A 17949-nucleotide genomic window follows, 5' to 3' on the forward strand; every position below is an offset into this window, starting at 1 on the left:
ACTGAATTTTTACATACAGATTCTATGAAATCTAAACTAAATTCCGTTAACCACTATATACAGTGGAACAAATACTGCAATTCTAGCCCACTTTGATGTCCAGACACCAAATATAAGCTCGTGAATCTGATACTACTACGAGTATCATCAATTGCGCCATTTTAATACTTATAGACGAATCGAAGAACAAAAGTTCAGCGAGATCTAAATAGAGCCCACTTCCAGCAACTCTTCATTAGGCAAGCTGACAGTCTTAAATGTAGAGGTTTTAAGTAAAGGCCTGTGCAATGAATGTGACTGCATGTCTGATGACTGTGACAGTCAGGGTTAGGATTTTATGGAATTTGCCTGTAAACAAATTAAAGAATCGTACCTTTCATGTGTTCCTTGATTAAAAATTAAAATTTTAATTTTGCCTTTTTTTTCCATTTTTGATTAAATATATTGCCTTTTTCTGCCTTTTCTGCATGTTTTGCCCTTTTAATATTTATCTCTTCATAGAAGTTCGCTTTATTTTACCAACCCTGTGACTACAAAAAAATTGTCGTCCCAATTTTTTTTTGTTTTGTACCAACAAATTAGCACAATTTCATAAAAATTTCGAGACATTTTAATTCGATTTCCTAGAAAGATTCTATGTAGTTTTGTAGCCCATTGAATTCTAGTAGAATAAAGTACAAGTTTCAAATGGCTAAAAATTATGGTCGATTTTTAAGAATTTTTAAAAACGCTCGAAATTTTTACGTGAGTTTTTGAATATTGTAAAAAGCTGGAAACTTGGATTTACACGGGTTTTGTTAAAGAAAGAACTATATTTTTTTAAAAACAAAAATAACCAATATTAAATAGCAACAAAAATAGTATGTTAAAACTATATATGGGTCATTCCATACAATATTTACACTTCAATATTTTTTTTGGTGTGAAATATATTTTTTTACTTTCTTTATCGAAAAAAAGAAGACACCTAGTTTTTTTAATTCATATTGATATTCGAAAATCTCGAAAAAAAATTCTTGAAATTTTGCACTCACGGAGAAGTATCTTTTTTTAATTGTTTGCACTTAATAAACTATTTGTCGGAGAAAATCAATTATGGTATCAAAATATCTGATTTCCATGAGAGTGTGAGATAGATTAAAATAAAAATTAAAAAATGATTGCATTAAAAAATCGCATTTTTTATTTTTTTATTAACTTCACCATGTTTTTTTTTTTTTTTTACCTGAATAGTTGTCAAACTTTATGGAGTAAGCTGTAAAAATTTGATAATGGAAACAACAAAACTGTAGAAGTTACGAGTTTATACTAAAGTTTATGTACGCAGGTAGCCGGTTGAAACTTGCACTTCATTAGATCAAAATTGAATTGCCTACGAAATTGCATACTCGAAATAAAATGTTGAAATATTGCATGTAATTTTTTTTGATTTATTTGGTTTATATTATAGAACTAACTACGTTTTCACAAATAAATAATGCAAAAAATTATATATGAAAATAATTGTGAATATTATATTAGAACAAGGTGTACACTTTCATTTGTTGTGTAGTGTATTCAATAGCGTGTTTGAAAACCGCCGAAACTGATGCGGTAGAAGGTACTGAACAAATACTGTTCACAGTACCTTTAAAGGTACTTTGGAAAATATATGTATGTACATATATAACATACATATGGGTCATTCCTGCCAAATTCGGATACCATTTAGCTTTTGCATCTCCGATTTTTTTCATAATTTTTTGTGTTATAGTAACAATTAATTTTTTTTCAATAGTTTTTTTCCAGCCGTTTCCGAGCTACCGATTTTTTTAAAACAACGAAACATTTTTTTAAATGCTTATAACTAACTGTGGGAAAAATGGGCCGATTGGGACCATTCTTTTTTTTTAACTTTCTAAACACTTGAAATACATATGAAATCTAAAAACTTTTCACCACCGTACTTTCATAAAATTTTAAAGTTTTAAATATAAAATGTGGATTTCTAAAACTTACTAATCGATTTTCTTGAACATTATAAACAGGAGCTTGTTATTTCAAAAATCGATATCTCGAAAAAGGCTGAACAAAAAAATTGCAAAAAAGGCACGCCTCTCAAGTGGTACCATAAAATTAAAAATGCAAAAAAAAAAGAATCGGAGATGCAAAAGCCAAATTGTGTCCGAATTGGGCTGGAATGCCCCATATACACAAACATACACATACATACACCATTCTGCTGTCAAATTAAGTGGTCTATGCATATAAACCATTGTGATTCTCTCCAAACTTTGCCAGTAAATTGTTTACATTAACCCACTTCTGCCATAACTGCTACTTAAATATGATTTATTAATGCCCTTGGTGATCATATTCAAATGCATTATAAAGCATGCGAGCTTGCATGTATGCATGTGTACATATATGTATATGTATGCATATGTACATGAATGTATTATATATGCCAAGAAGCCAACAAGTTGGCCGCAAATGCAATGCACTCGCAACGAATGGGTTCTTACTTAGCATCCGTGCAAAATGGGAAGCCGTGAGCAGTGAGGTGCAGTGCAGCAAATTTACCGTAACCACCTTCTCTGGTTGCCTACATTCGAATTTCCAACTTGCATTGGGGAGCAATCCTGCTTTTAGCGCCACCACTTTGCATGCCAGAAATGCAGCAAAGTTTTCGGTTGTTTTGTTGTTGCAGCAGCGAGTGGCTTTTATTTTTGCGGCCAGTCATTGCATGCAAGCAACGCTTGTAGCACGGTTCCTTGGCTCGTTGATTAGAAGCGTCGCAAACCAACCAGCTATGGCGCGCTTGGCAAAGATGTTGCACGCTAACAGTAGTATTTAAATATGTGTGGGTGTGTGCGTAGCATATTTTTGCACTTTTGCGGTGAGGCAGCTGCTGTTCGCTGCTACTTTCTCACTACTTCAGCGGCCATACGAACGCAGCACACATGGAAAGTAATTAGCATAATTAATTATATAATTTGCATATAAATTCACTGCATATTGTCGACATTCATATATGGGGGGGCGTTCCATACCAAAATAAACAGGATTCACACTTGATGTGTTTGATTTTTTTGAAATTTTTAGGGTTGATGGATAAACATAAAAAATAAATAAATATGAGATGTGAGCTTGATTAATAAATTTTTAAAATCTTTACAGCTCAAAAACAAAAACAAATCGAATCACACAAACACACATCAAAATTCTCTATGAAAAGAAATATTTTTTAAATTTTTTTTCCTGAACAATTTTTCACATACAATTTTTTGATAAAAAAAAATTAGTTTTTGAAAATATGCCATCTCAAAAAAAAAAATTGATTAAAGGATTAAAATTTGAAAACTAATTAATACAACTAAAGTAAAATCTGTGGGAAATTATCAATAAAATACTTTTTTCGCAAAATCTATAAAGGACCCTTTTATTTCTCAAAAAAACCTGGGTAACAGCTATTCGTCGCCACGCTGTCCATTACAAATTAAAAATTTTTTTTTTGAATTTTTTTGAGGATGCTGTTTTGTGGCGCTCTAAATTTTAGTACAATATACATAGTTCAAGTTCTAAGCTCCTGCAAAATTGCGTTGATTTTTAATATTTTTTATGCTGACGGCTTTTTTATAGAAGAAAATGCGCAAAACCATTTTCAAAGAACATTAAAAAAAATTAACGCCAGTTTTATACTAAAATCTAATGGGCTAAAAACTGCATACTCAAAAAATTCTAAAAAAAATTAAAAAAAAATTGTAAACTTGTAATGTACTCATTTTATTCAACTTCGGTGTAAAAAAAATCATAACTCAAATTATTGTAGAGTGCACCCCGCAATACTATACTTAAATATTACGCAATACTCAGAGCTACCCTTGTGATTTTTTTAAATTTTTTTGAGATAGCATATATTCAAAACCTAATTTTTTTAACAAAAAATTTGTATGTGAAAAATTTTTCAAAAAAAAAAAAAATTAAACAAATATTTTTTTTCCATAGAGAATTTTGATGTGTGTATGTGTGATTTTTTTTCAAATTTTTTCCTCGCCTCGTTCTCGAGATATTTGGAAAACTATTAAATCGATTTGTTTTTGTTTTTGTGCTGTATAGTTTTTAAAAATGTATTAATCAAGCTCAAATTTCACTTATATTTATTATTTATGTTTGTCCATCAACCCTAAAAATTTTAAACAAATCAAACACATGAAGTGTGAACCCCGTCCATGTTGGTATGGAACGCCCCATAACATAAATATTTTCTTATCGCGCTGCGAAGGAAGGAGCGCTTCACCGAGATTCATACTTAGCCAGCGCAGCGCTTGTTAATACATACCTAATTTTTAATTGCCAGTGAGCCAGTTACCGTCATATTCGTGCTGTTTCTTCTTCTCCCTTCTTCTTCTTTTTCTCCTTTAAATACATAGCTTATGTACATACTTACAAAACACTAAACATGAAAAGCCCTCCAAAATGAGCTTTTAAATTGACTGCTTTTAGGTATTTAGCACGCGGCAAGTGACGGCTGCCAATCGCTTCGCACTCGTACACAGTCAAATATGAAAGGCGTTAGTCACCACGACCACCACCATCACCATCACCATCAGTAGAATGCTTGCAACAGTTACTTTTATTTGCACACTTATTTTCGGCACATTTCATTTCTTTTGTTCTCTTTACTGTCATTTATTTTGCTCAAAAAATTAGGCACACAAGTTTCAGATTTTAAAATTTCGCGTGCGCATTTTCGCATTTCTTTGGCCACGTGCACGCGCGCTCACTCATACTTACAATCATATTCACAGTTCCAGCTATACAGTTGGTTGCCATGCTAGCGCTTACTGTGTGGTTGCGTATACGTCCAGCTGTACCTGACAGTCGTTGGATTTAATGTGAAAATGTTAATTAGCCACTTCGCGTGTTGTGTGCACTATTTTGTTGTTCTTGTATGCCAAATACTCATTGCGCTTATTTTGTTGGTTTATTTTAGTAGTGTGTAGCTACAGCGGGCGCTTGCTGTATGCACGGAATTTAATTTACTGCAGGTAAATATAATTTGGTTTTAGAATCGCATAAAGCAACCTACAGACATTTTATTTTTCCTTAAAGGCACTAACGGCCGCTCTAGAATGAAAATTTTCCGTTAATTTTCCATGCTTGGAGTTTTAATTTAATACATATTAATACAAAAGTGAAGAAACTCGAATTACTTGTAATCAAATATTGATACAAAGTCGAATTTTCTGAAGCATTTTTGTTCTAGATGAATCGCACGATATTATCATTGCAAGCCTGAAAGGCTTCTTCATCCGTCAAAGCATTTTCTTGAATCTTGGCTGTACTAAGTTGAAAACTTATAAAAAAATATTTTACTGTTGCGTTAAGTTCAAGCTTTTTAGCCGATATCAAATAAAATAGTATTTAAATAATTTTTTTTCTAGCATACATAACGGTGAAGGTTTAATGTTTAGAATCGGTAATCGGTACCGAAAAGGAAGTATCGGGCACCGAAATATTTTTGTAGTATTGCGTAGCGACAATTCAGCACCTAGTCCCTAGTCAGCATGGAGAAGTGGCGTTTGGCCAGCTGAAGCAACTATTTTGAACGCCTATGGTCTTGCACCGGTTAGAAGGACCTTGCCAATTTTCATATCGCAGCTTTCGGCCAGCGCTCCCTTCGTTGACTAAAATCTCAACTGTCGGCAACAGACTGCAGCTGCGCGCAGGTTGCCTCAGGAACTCTTACTTAATACGATATGAGTGATTTGCATCTTTTGTTTTCCTAAAGCCATTTTAAAACCAATCTGATTTTTTTTACAATTTTGATATTAACATTTCCATAGAAGTGGACTTTGAAGCAGATGAAATGACTATGGCCAAAAAAATATACATCGGCTTTATTAGAACTTGAAAATTAACGGAGAAGTGATTCTATTTATATGAGCTCCATAAAAGGAATGAACCTACAAAAGTTTAAGCAATCAAACCACGTTTTTGTGGCTCAATTTTAATTTCCTTTGCTAACTTTTCAGAGGCTCATCAAGAAAAGAGTGTCGTACAAACGCATATTTCAACTTTATTAAGAAATTTAATTTCATATAAGTCGTGCTATGAAACAATTCTGGTGAAAATAATTTTAACTGCAAATTTCTTAAATTTAACAGCAAAATTTTATCGCGAAAATTTTCCGCAACACGCCATGCAGACATTATCAGTTCAACTTCCACATCGTCGTTATACAAGTACATAAACTCTACTAGCGAACACTAACATTTTTAATGAACAAGCAAAACTTTTTTCGACACCGAAAACAATATGCAAACTCATAAAATACAACCTCCATTTTAACTGCTGACAAGCCACTCTCAATTTTATGCTCACAACTACTATTAACATAATAATATTATTGTTAGCTGCAGGCTAAAAAAAAAAAAATGCATAAAAATGTCGCACAAAAATGTCACAAAATATAAAAGTATGTAAGCTGTCCCAGCCCAACGACAATTCAATTGTTCTCACAGTTATTGCACGGTTGCTGTCTCACTCAGGATGCTGATAGTTAGTTGACTTTTTGTTTGTGTCAAGTGTTGGCCAGCAGCTACAGGCTGAGCAGGGAGGGAGAAGAAGCAGCAGCGGCGATGACAGCGGCAGCGTGCAAATGACTGACTGACTGGCGTACAAATTTTTGCACTTTCAGCTGGCAATTTCGTCATTTCGCCATTTTTAGTAGTTGGCCGGCCACTTGCAATGGCAGTCGCTATGTATGTATGTATGTATGCATGTATGTGCACTTAGATGCTTTGTGAATGCTTAAGCATTTAGCATGTTGCTGCTGCTGTTGTTCTTGCTGTTGCCGTTGCAGTCATTTGTTTTTATTTTATGACTTTCACAGCAAAGGTTGCGCATCAACGAGAAAGTACAAAGAAAATAAACAAAGATGGCGTAACAGTTTTACGACTGCAGCATATCTGTCTTTGCCTGTCTTTCTGTGTGTATGTTAATCACATACTGGCAACAATTGTCAGTTGCCGTGTTTTTTTTTGCTACATTTTTGCGCTACATTCCGAATGGGGCTGCCTTTGTTTATGTAGTTGTCGAGAGAAAAAGCAAAGAAGCGAATAAGAACAAAGCGATAGTGAAAACTGCAAACTCAAACTGTGTTAATGCATTCTTCCATCTACAACGCCGCGCGAGTCTATATAGAGCTCACTTGCTAGTCAGTCAGCCTCTTCTCGCCTAGTCCTCAAATCGCCAATACATTAATCTAGCAGCTTACAACATTCAAGTACCGTTATTACGCTTTTTATATCTCTGCTGCTCGTTTCGTTTCGTTACGTTTCGCTTCGCATTCACATTCACATTTACCTGCAGGCACCACTCAAATGCAACTTCCTTTAGCTTATCATCTTGTCAGTGTGTTTGTGCGTTTGCTTTTGATTGCCTGCATCGCATCACGCTAATGTTCCGCTTGCGGCTGTTGCTCCTCGCTGCTGTTATTGCTGGGGAAATGTCTTTATAATGCCATTTTGTATCTGCGCATATCCTGCAGTGGCATTGCAGAGTTGCATTGCAATGCATCGAGTTGTAGCCCAGTAATGTTTTGGAGCGGAAATCACAGCGTTGTGCAAACGCTGAATTGCATCACAATTTTCTTTTTTCGTTGCAATTTTGTTACTTTGCTCTGAGTTTTGATTGCCTGAGGTGTTTGATTGGATGCGTAGCGTGATTATTTTCTGATTTGCTGTCATTAGCAATGTTGTATTATGCGTACTTTGGTGCAGCAAGCCGAATGGCTCGTTCATGGTGAACTGCATATGTGTGTATGTGCATATAAAACGTATTTTCGGATCATAAAGAGTTATGTATCTATGTATATTTATCTAATTAATGGTACATTCCAGCTACTTTACAGTACATAATCGAGTCTAATGGGGCGATGGCGTTTTCTAGAATATTGATTTTGGATACATTTCATGGGCAATGATCCAAATTTGGCATATATTCTTCTACGATTGGTTATTTCACCGTCCTTGGGCAATACTGTTATGAAGACTAAAATGACAAAATTTGTCTCGTGGTGGGCGACTTCTTAATCACAGTACAGGGGTGACGCTAAACACCCCTAGGTAGCCGAACCTGGTAGTTATAGAGTATGGGGAAATTCGGCAGTACTGACCCATAAGCAATTCATGCTTGTATGGAAAAAAGTGCAAAAAGCCGTCACAAAAAAAAAATATTCGAAAACATCGACGCAGCCACTTAAAACTTTAATTTTAGTATACTAAAATTTAATGTTATCGCCCATTGCACTGCTTAGTCAAAAAAGTTCTAGAAAATCACATTAAAAGCTAAAAAATTTCAATGAACATTTTGAACAAGTTCTGTATTAAGTTTGAAAGTTTGATTAATATGGTCTTAGTATATTTTTCTAAAAAAAAGAACGAAAAAAATAGCTTTAAAAACCTTGAAAATATTTAACCAAAATCACCACGTACTCATCACTGTACATATTTTGTATGGAATAAAATGCGTTAAAAAAAAAAAATTGTCAAAAATCAACGCGATTTTTAGCAACTTCAAACTTACACTTGATTTTATTAGAATTAATGGGCTACAAAACTGCACTTTTAAACTTCTTGTAAAAATCTGGCAAGAAACTTGAAAATTTTTATGCAAATTTATTAAATTTTCCTGAGTTTTGCACATATTAAAAATATTTAATTTGTATGTTTTTTATTGTAATATGTACCATATTTTAACAGAAAATTGGCGAAAAGAAATGACAATAAAAACAATTTCATACACTGTGAAAAATTCTCCGTATGTACTTTTGTGGCTGGGTGTATATGAAAACTTTGGCAGAGTGACTCCAGTTCGTTCGCTTTTAATCGTTATAATGGAGATTGCGTTTTTATGAAAAATTAAATCTTAAAATAACGGTTATAATATGGCTGTAAACTCAACATTTCGCGCATCCTTAATTTTTAATAGAATGTGGACAAGAAGTATATTTTTTATTGTAAATATTGATGTGAAATATTAGTTTATTTCCCGTTAGTATGTTAATTTAATAGCCAAATATTTCGCTGACAGGCGTCAATTGTGTCAAGTAATACCGTTACCCTTGCTGCTGTCATTTTGCCTGTGGTCGCGTTGTCTGCATTTAACGTGGCATGCCTCCTCCCTAACCCACACAAAATGAACTATAATATTTCTACTACAATACAGCACTAAGAATTTGATGACGGTTTGATAAAAACGAGTTAATGTTCACTTAACTGTTTACAATCTTTAAGCAATCGTAATGCTCTCTCAAATTGGCAGTGAACTTTCAAGGTTATTCGTGCAATATTCGCATTGAATCTAACTATATATTTTATGGGTGTTAAGCATTAAAAGTTATTCCAGTGCCGTGATCCATAAAGTTGATTGATGGGAGATGATAAAAATAGTATGCCAGAAATCCGCATAGTTGAGCGGGAATTTAGTGCCGCCAATAATAGCCAAAGCAGACTACCTTTATGTGAGTAAAAGAGTTGCACTAAAGCGTTTAATTGTGCCATTCATAGCTAGCGCTTTATTCGAACGTAAAGAGTTTGACTTAAAGTCCCCCCGCGATCGCCCCTCCGATTGCCTTTACGTAAGTTTATGGGTGTATGAAAGTCAGTAATAACAAATAGCTGGAAAGGATGTACGCAGCTGTTAATGTTATTACAGCGATTAAAAAAAGATAGAGCTACAACAAAATGTTGGATTACCACTTGAAAATTGCATTACTTTAAAGCCGATTAAGCATTTCACTCGCTCACTCATTCATTTGCTACTTAGCTTTTATTTCCCTTCGTAAGCGCTGGTGCACTTCCTGGCATTTTGATTGTATTTTCTCTGCTGTGGGGTCAGCTAATCTGCGGCAAGTGAGGTGTGAAGGTGTAAGGTAGGTATGTATGTGTGTAAAATAGATTACAGATTTGCGTAAAGCTATAAGCATTCAAGTTTGTGCGGTTGGTTGCTAACTGTGAACATTCGGCATGGATGTATTTATTGGGCGAAAGTGGGCAGAGAAGCTTTGCAATTTTCAAACAAAAAAGCGCAGAAAAATCGTAGAAAAACATAGTTTAGGGAACCTTGAAATAGTAAAACTAATAAAATAAAGCGAGAATATAAATAGCTTTTCACTCGTATAAAAAGTTGGAAAAGGGAGATTTTATTAAATTTTGTTTGGTTTAATGTTTGCGCTCGTTCAATCACTCACTCTGACTTTGATGTGCTGCCTCATTTGTTGTGGCAAGGCAGCTGAACATACATATGAATAAGTAAGGCATCTACAATCATGGGTTAAAGGGTGTATCGTATGGAGTTTGACTTAAAGAGTGAATCGCATTTTTAGAATTTTTAACTGTCTGTCCGATGCATTTCTAGAGCTTTAACTTAAACTATAGAAAGAAAAACAAATGAGAGTTGCCACCTGTTTGAAAATTATAGTTTAAATAAATTTATAAGATTAAAGAAATATTGCAATATGGCTCCCAAAAGAAAGAGGTTCAAAAAGGCTTACAGCCTGAAATATTTTTGTGAAGTTTGCCACATATTTGAAAATTTTAATTTACTTTAATTGATAAGATAAACAAAATATTGCGATATGGGTATCAAACTGAAGAGTTTTCGGAAAGTTTATTGCCGAAAATATTTTTGAGCAGGGTTGCCACTTGTTTGAAAAATTTTATTTTATTAAATTGATAAAATCAATCAAATATTACAATACTGGTATCAAACAACACAAAAATACTTTTAAGGCGCTGTGAAGTACGCCAGGTGTTTGCTAGTTTTTCTATAAAAGTAGCTCTTCCTCAAGTAAAACCCCAGAATGTAAATCCAAATTTCAAACTTTGTGCAAAAATTACTTTTTCCCCAATTCCAAACATTTTTAATTTGAATTTCTGGAATAAATATTAGTATGCAGTTTTATAGCTTATTAAATTCTAGTAGATCAAAGTGGAAGTTTGAAGTTGCTTAAAAACGCGTTGAAAACTGGTTAACTGTCTGTATGTCCCCTGGAAATATGCAACAACTTTTTATGCTTTCTCTTATACTTTGTTCATTAATATAACTTTTTCAGGGAGATGGTTTAGGGCTTCGTAAATAAGTATCGCAAGCTTCGGTAAACTTCTGCAAAGCACTTCGAACAAATGTGAGCGGCAAATATTTATTTTTTTTTTTTTTTTAACTAGGATTGCTTCTTTATAGAAACTGTCGTTATTGTACGAGAAGTTTTGCTTCCAAATTCATAACGAAACACCCGTGCTTTCGTAAACATACATACTCGTAAGTGAGTATTTGTGATCACCACCACACTACCGGTAGACTAAGCTACTTTTCGTGTAATTCATTTCATGGAATCATTGCTACAAAAAAAGCTACTACACACTTGCATCAGCAGTGGCGTCAGTAACAACAAATAACAATACAAGCGCCACATTTTAAGCTACATTCCATATCCTGTTCCCAACGGTCAAGTGTGCTTGATATCTAATGCAAGCGTCTAGTATCTATGCGTTTTCACGTATGCACCCACATTCAATACATACGTACATTAACATTAACATTAGAGTGCGACACCAAAAAAAAAAAAAATAAGAGTTTTCCACCGGAATTATAAAATTTTTTATATCTAAAAACTTCCGCCAAAATATTTGGAAAAATTATTAAGATTTAAATAAGCTAGACCGATTTGAAAATACCTCTAAAAATATCATTATTAATGAAATTTGTAAACATTTTCATGCATACCTTTTAAGCTTAAACGCTTCTATCATCTGAAGTGATTTTTTGAAAAAAAAAAACATTTTTAAAATCTACTTTTATTTATAAAAAACTCGATTTTTGAGATATTTTCCAATAGGTATAGCCCACGTAAATGTAATATTTTTCGAAAATATTTTGGCACAAGTCTTAAAATAAATATATGTAATAAGTTTTATATCTCCGACGGAAAAGCAGCACCGATTTCGTTTTTGTATGGAGAGCGGTGCAGCCTAATGTACATACAAATATGATCTTCTTTTGTTGTTGATGTTTATTTAGTGTTGTACATAATGTATTGAAGTCACTTGATCTCTATTTTTTTTTTACTGCTGTTGTGTCAATTTGGCTTTCGTGCTCGAAATGCATCCTGTTATCGCATTGTGTATGAGAAGTTGGAGAGTTGTTGGCTCTATTGTTGGCTCTATTGTGGGCTATATTACACATATACTACATATGTACATATGCACATACATATGGCGGGAAAAGTGGTGTTAGTTTGCATGTGGAAAGCTATGAATGAATGTGGCATTCCTATTGTTGTCACTTGATGCCCTATTTGTGTGTGTGTGTGTGAATTCAGTTGCACCAGAACCCAAGCAGGCTTCTGAATTTAAGTACACGCATACACAAGCCACTGCAAAATCTCTTGCTTTCAAACAATAGCACGTTTTTCTGGATGGATTATTTAGCCTACCTGCTCTAAATTCTAGCAACTTACCTCTGGTTTTCGGAAAATTATTATGAAGTAGTTTTAAACCATCCATTTAAGTACTTCACTCTTTCCCTACAGGGTGCGCATATAACTTGTTGGCAGGCGATACCTGTACACCTTTGCAAAATGTAGTATGAATACACTACGTACATATATATGTATGTACGTACGCCGTGCATATCAGATATCTATATCATACATAAAAACAAACACATGTTTATAGGTTAATACCGGCGGTTGCAATTGTGCTCAAGTATGGCAACTAGAAACCTTCAAGTATTCTTGAAAAATACCCATACCTATTTATGTATGTATGTATCTTTATATCTTTGTAAGTTACATATATACACACATATCGTTCAACTCGCTACACAGTGTTTTTTGCACGTTTGCTTGTCTCGTCCCTACTGGTTTGGGCATTCGTTGTGCGCTCTACATGGCGTATAAGTGATTTTTGTATTCTTCTCGCTTATTCTATTATTACATTTTGTTATTCCTCTGCGCGTAAACAACTTAGTAGCAAATAAGAAAAAGTGCATTAAGTCGTGGTGGCAAGGAGCTGTAAGAAATGACTTTTAAAGTAAACTTGTAATTTCACGAAGCTTATGATATTATATGCGGTCTCTAATGGAAACCAGTCGTGTTGTTTTCATGTATTAGTTTCTTTAAAATTTTGCTCGCATTCCCACACTGTTCGATGCATAGTACAAATGTAGCTTTAATAAAAAGTTAGTAAGTAAACATTGGAGTGCCCTAAATGGTTTTTTGTCATCCTAGCGGCCGATAGAACAGAATTCAGAAGCTTAAGTAGAAACACTAAGAATGCTTCTTTCGTAGGATCCATTGTTAATCTATGTGGGCATCTATGTGATTGTCTATTTATTTTGTGGGATATCCAAGCGCGCTACTCAGATCTTAATAACCCCTTCCCTGGGAATCTACTGTCTTGGCATCCGAATTGAGTTGTAACAAGATCGCTTTTAGGGAGCTTAGAGAGTGAGATGGGACACCAGTTACCTATGAAACCTTCTTAAATTGAGTAAGGTAACTTTTTGTAGAAAGAATCATTAAATATTTAGCAATATTTGTTTTCCATTGAAGCAAATGTCGAAATTCAGTCGTGTCAATTTGCTCAAATTTTCAATGCTTTCGGTTAGGCAGTGAATGTGCTTTTCTTCTTTCTAGATCGTATGTGTAACGTCTTCAATTGCAACATATTTATGTTTTTGAAATAAAAGTTCATTGGCGGCGGCAGTGAACTGAAAAATTGTTACGGAAATGTGTGATGCTTACCAAGCAACGGAAGCGCGTCAATATTCACTCCTTTATTTCCGACTTCAATAAATTGAGAGTATGAGCAGTGTTGCCCTTAAGTCGCAAAAAAGGGGTAATTGACGAAAAAAGGGGTCACCATATTATTTTTGCTTATCTTTACTAGTAAAAGAATAAATCTGAGAACCAAAGTCAAAATAAAAATTTACATCTACTATTATGTCTTTTTGCGGCTAGAACGTTTCTCTTTTGAACTTAAAAAGAAAATAGCGAGACAAGCTCTGCACGAAACAGGGTTGCAAATATACACAGAAATCGGAAAAGAGCAATAGAGTGGCATTTTCTTTAAAAGTTTTAAGTTATCCATTTTTTCGTATCTACAGGAGGAAATATTTTTAGTAGCATTTCTTAAAAAAAAATCTTTGAAAAGGCTCAAAAGTCGCTCATAATTTTGGAAAAGAGTAAAAAAATGAAAATTTTCAAAAAGTCGGGTCAAAAGGTATAGACGCTTAAAAAGGGCCAAATTGCCCCTTTAATCGCATAACGGCAACACTGAGTCTGAGTCCAAGAGAAAAGCAAGAGAGAAAAAAAAAACATAAGAAAGTATATGAAGACCAAACCGAAATCAAGTAAGAAGGTGAATAAGTTGACAATTAAAGAAAATAATAAATACGAAGATCGTACCAAGGCTAACATTAAAATGGTATTAATTTCTGAAGTATGAAATGAACTAATAACAGAAAAATATCAGAGGTAACCATTGAGTGCAGGGGGGCTCTCAAGCAGCTGGCATCGAAACGCCCCTCAACCTTTATTGGTTTCTTACACAGAGACATCGCTGATTACTGCATGTTCGACGAGCTGGCAAGGAAATGCATAGAACTATTCGTGCTGAATTCCCCCAAGGAAGTGGGCATACCTCTGGCCTCTTGCAACACACATACTGAAAAGTTGCTTCATCGGGGAAAAAGTTGAACAGAGATCTAAAAGCATAAACAGACAGTGTTGATCCGGATCAACTCGGGAATTAACTGCGGCTGCTCCGAATTAGGTCCGAGTTAAGCCGGATCAACGCTGTCGTCTGTTTAACCTTTAAGGTTCTCATACGGCTCGACCGCAACTCTCTAAGATTAGTAAGTAGTTGATGTAATAACCGGACACTGCCTTATGGGTACAAATGGGTAAATCGTAGGGCATTTAATTAATGATTTTTGCCACAACTGCCCTGCTTGACTAAAAGCATAGACAGACGGCAACGTTGATCCGGATAAACACTACCGTCTGTTTAAGTTTCAAGACGCGGAATAAGTCCTGAACTCTTTCGCAAGTTCTATCACAACGGGCCGTTTTTTAGCTAAGTGTCTCTTCGCTATTTTCTTACGTGGTAACAGCTACTTTAACTTAGCGTAAATTCTTAAAAAGTCAAAATCTAGTTCGATTCTACAGCTGAATATTTTTGGGAATAAGTATTACGACGAAAAAATTACAATGCAGTGAATGCGGAGTCTAGAATAATATATCTTTGATTGCCTCGATTCCGAAACGAAATCTTTAATTGGAATTAAGTAAATAAAAATACTCTCACAATTTTCACAACAAAATCTGTGTTTAAAGGTCAAAAAAATGTTAAAAGCTACTTAAGAAAACGACACTTAAAGAAGGACCGTTCTATAGAAGTATCTATTTCCGTTTTAATTTGTCAGATGCGACAATTGGATAAAATGCAGCCCTGCTTCAAAGTTCCATTCAGAATTTGTACGCATAGATTTTTCCGCAAAAACACTTTAACCTCTGTATTTATCAATAGTCATAAATAAGTATGCAGATAAGTCCACTGAGCTTTTTGTGGTCCAGTTACTGAATCAAGAGTAAGAGGCAGTTTTTTATGTACTCGCATGTAAATACATGCACACTTGAAAAAATAATTGTATGCCTGCATGCGAGTGTGAGCGTTTAAAGCGCTTACGCATAAATGACTTTTTCGCACAGCAAAAGCGGTACAAGACAAAAGGACTAAAAGAAAAGAGTGAAAATGAACTAAAAAAAAAAGCCGTAAATGAACTAAAATTAAAATAAAAAAATTAAAAGTAGTTAATAGCTGAGTAGGGAAAAGTAGCGAAAGAAAGAAAAACTACAAAGCTGCAACAGGCATAAGCTGGCAAAAACGCGCTGGCTGACTGGCTGGCTGGCTGGCTGGCTGACAGGAAGTAAGGAAAACAGCGCAAAGTGGTGCGATTGTAAATTTTAATTTACAATGTGGACTTTTTAATTAATGACTATGCTGTGTAGAAGGCAGCATCAGGGGCGCTTGCTGGTGTGTGAAATGCTGTAGCGATGGCTACTGGTGGTGGCGGTGGTGTTCGGCTGCTGGTGGTGGCAGTGATAATGCCGATGTTGGCGTTGTAGACTCGTGCAGATATAGGCAGATAGTCCTTAACTAGTTGTGCATATAGATTGCGCTGCATCGGCCCCTCTCTCTCTGATGCTATGACTGCAAGGGCCAACAGCTGGCGCATGGCTAGTGCGCTGCTGCTGCGGCTGTTGCGGCCATGTCTGCCTTAGCCAGCCAACTGGAAATTCAAGCTGTGCTGGAAAATTGCGCACAACGGAAGCAACTGCAAATGGCATTTTTATAAGAGTTCGGTTAATGCGCTATTTAAAATATAATATTTTTACATTACACCATCTACTCGCTTTCTGTTGGATACAGCTTGCTTAGTTAGTTGTATTCTAGTATTTAATCATCTTTCTGTACTCATCACGCTTCCCCCCACCCAACGCCTTTACCTGAAACTATTTCTTTTATTTTAGTTTTCTTTTTCTGAACTCTTGATTTCCCCGCAGATGCGCAACTGTTGTGCCACTTGAAAGGCAGGCACTACAAATGAATATTTTTAAAAAGGCATTTTACGTAAATACAAAAATAAGCAAAAATAAAACTAAAAAATTAACTAGACTCAGAAAATCCAGCGCAAAAAGTCCTTTGAATAGTGCAGTGAGCTGCTAGACATCGCTGAAATAATTTCCGACATTGCTCTTTGCACCGATGCTCCCTACAATCTTTTCTTGTCCATCTTATGCTGTGCTATTAATATTTTACTGAAAAGCTCCTCAAATCTCTGCCCAAAAAAAAAGCGAACATAAACTTTTTAGTTGTGTATAAGTGAAGCAAATTGAATTACCATTTCGAAGAATTTGGAATTTCTGCGAAACGTCTCTGGTTATTCTTCTATGTACGAGTACTTTGTCATTTTGTCATGGCCCTTTTCCATTTTCTTTCGCTTGTGTTGCTTTTGACCTTCAAGAGTAATCTTATCATGGCTCTCAGGCGATTTCGGTTAAGAAGATGAAAATGTCAAAAATGTCGTTGTAAGTTTGGCTTTTCATGCCACTAAATATCACTTCAATATATTTGTATTTACATGCTAATAGATACCGTTTGCATATAATAAGGCAAACCTGAGAAATGAGTAGAAGTTTAAGAGAAGCACACTTAAGCAACGGTTGCAAAAATTTACAGTTAAACAGAACGAGAGTGTGTAGCCTGGACATATTTTCCCCAGTTTTAGTGTACAAATTTAATAAGACCTTTCTGCTTATTAGGTTATCTGATTTTTTTGTTTGTATTATGATGTTGAAAACGAAATAAAAATGTAACTCAATAAACAGCTGATTCGATAAATTAAAAGGCATGAATATTCGTAGTGAAGATCCAATCACAGAATGAAATAGTTTGTAAGTTTGGTTAACGCATTTGGATCTTTGTTGTCGATATCGATGCAATTATTGGCACTTTTCTCTACTAATCTATCGATAAAATTATCTGTTGGGACCACCCTGTTACACCCAAAAAAATCTGTTTAAAAATGCGACTAAAATCGAGTATATTTTTGTTTAATTTTTTAAAGTTTATGGTAGATTTACACGATGAATATGTATTTTTCTCGTTTACACATTTCCGTGTGTAAAAAACCTTTTTGTTAGCGACTTTACACAATTCTACGGGTGAAATCAAACAGCAGATGTGTATTTGTAGCTTGTACACACTTTCGTTGTAAATTTATGCACATCACAGCAGCTATATTACACTCTAAATAGTCCGCTTGTAATTTCGCGAATAATAAGGTAGGAAATCAGTAACCTACCTTTTAGCTAAGAAATCTACACAAGTTTTTTTT

This window comes from Rhagoletis pomonella, unplaced genomic scaffold, assembly GCF_013731165.1.
Source record: "Rhagoletis pomonella isolate Grant_MI unplaced genomic scaffold, Rhpom_1.0 Rhpom_scaffold_00007, whole genome shotgun sequence".
In the NCBI taxonomy this organism is placed as follows: Eukaryota; Metazoa; Arthropoda; class Insecta; order Diptera; family Tephritidae; genus Rhagoletis; species Rhagoletis pomonella.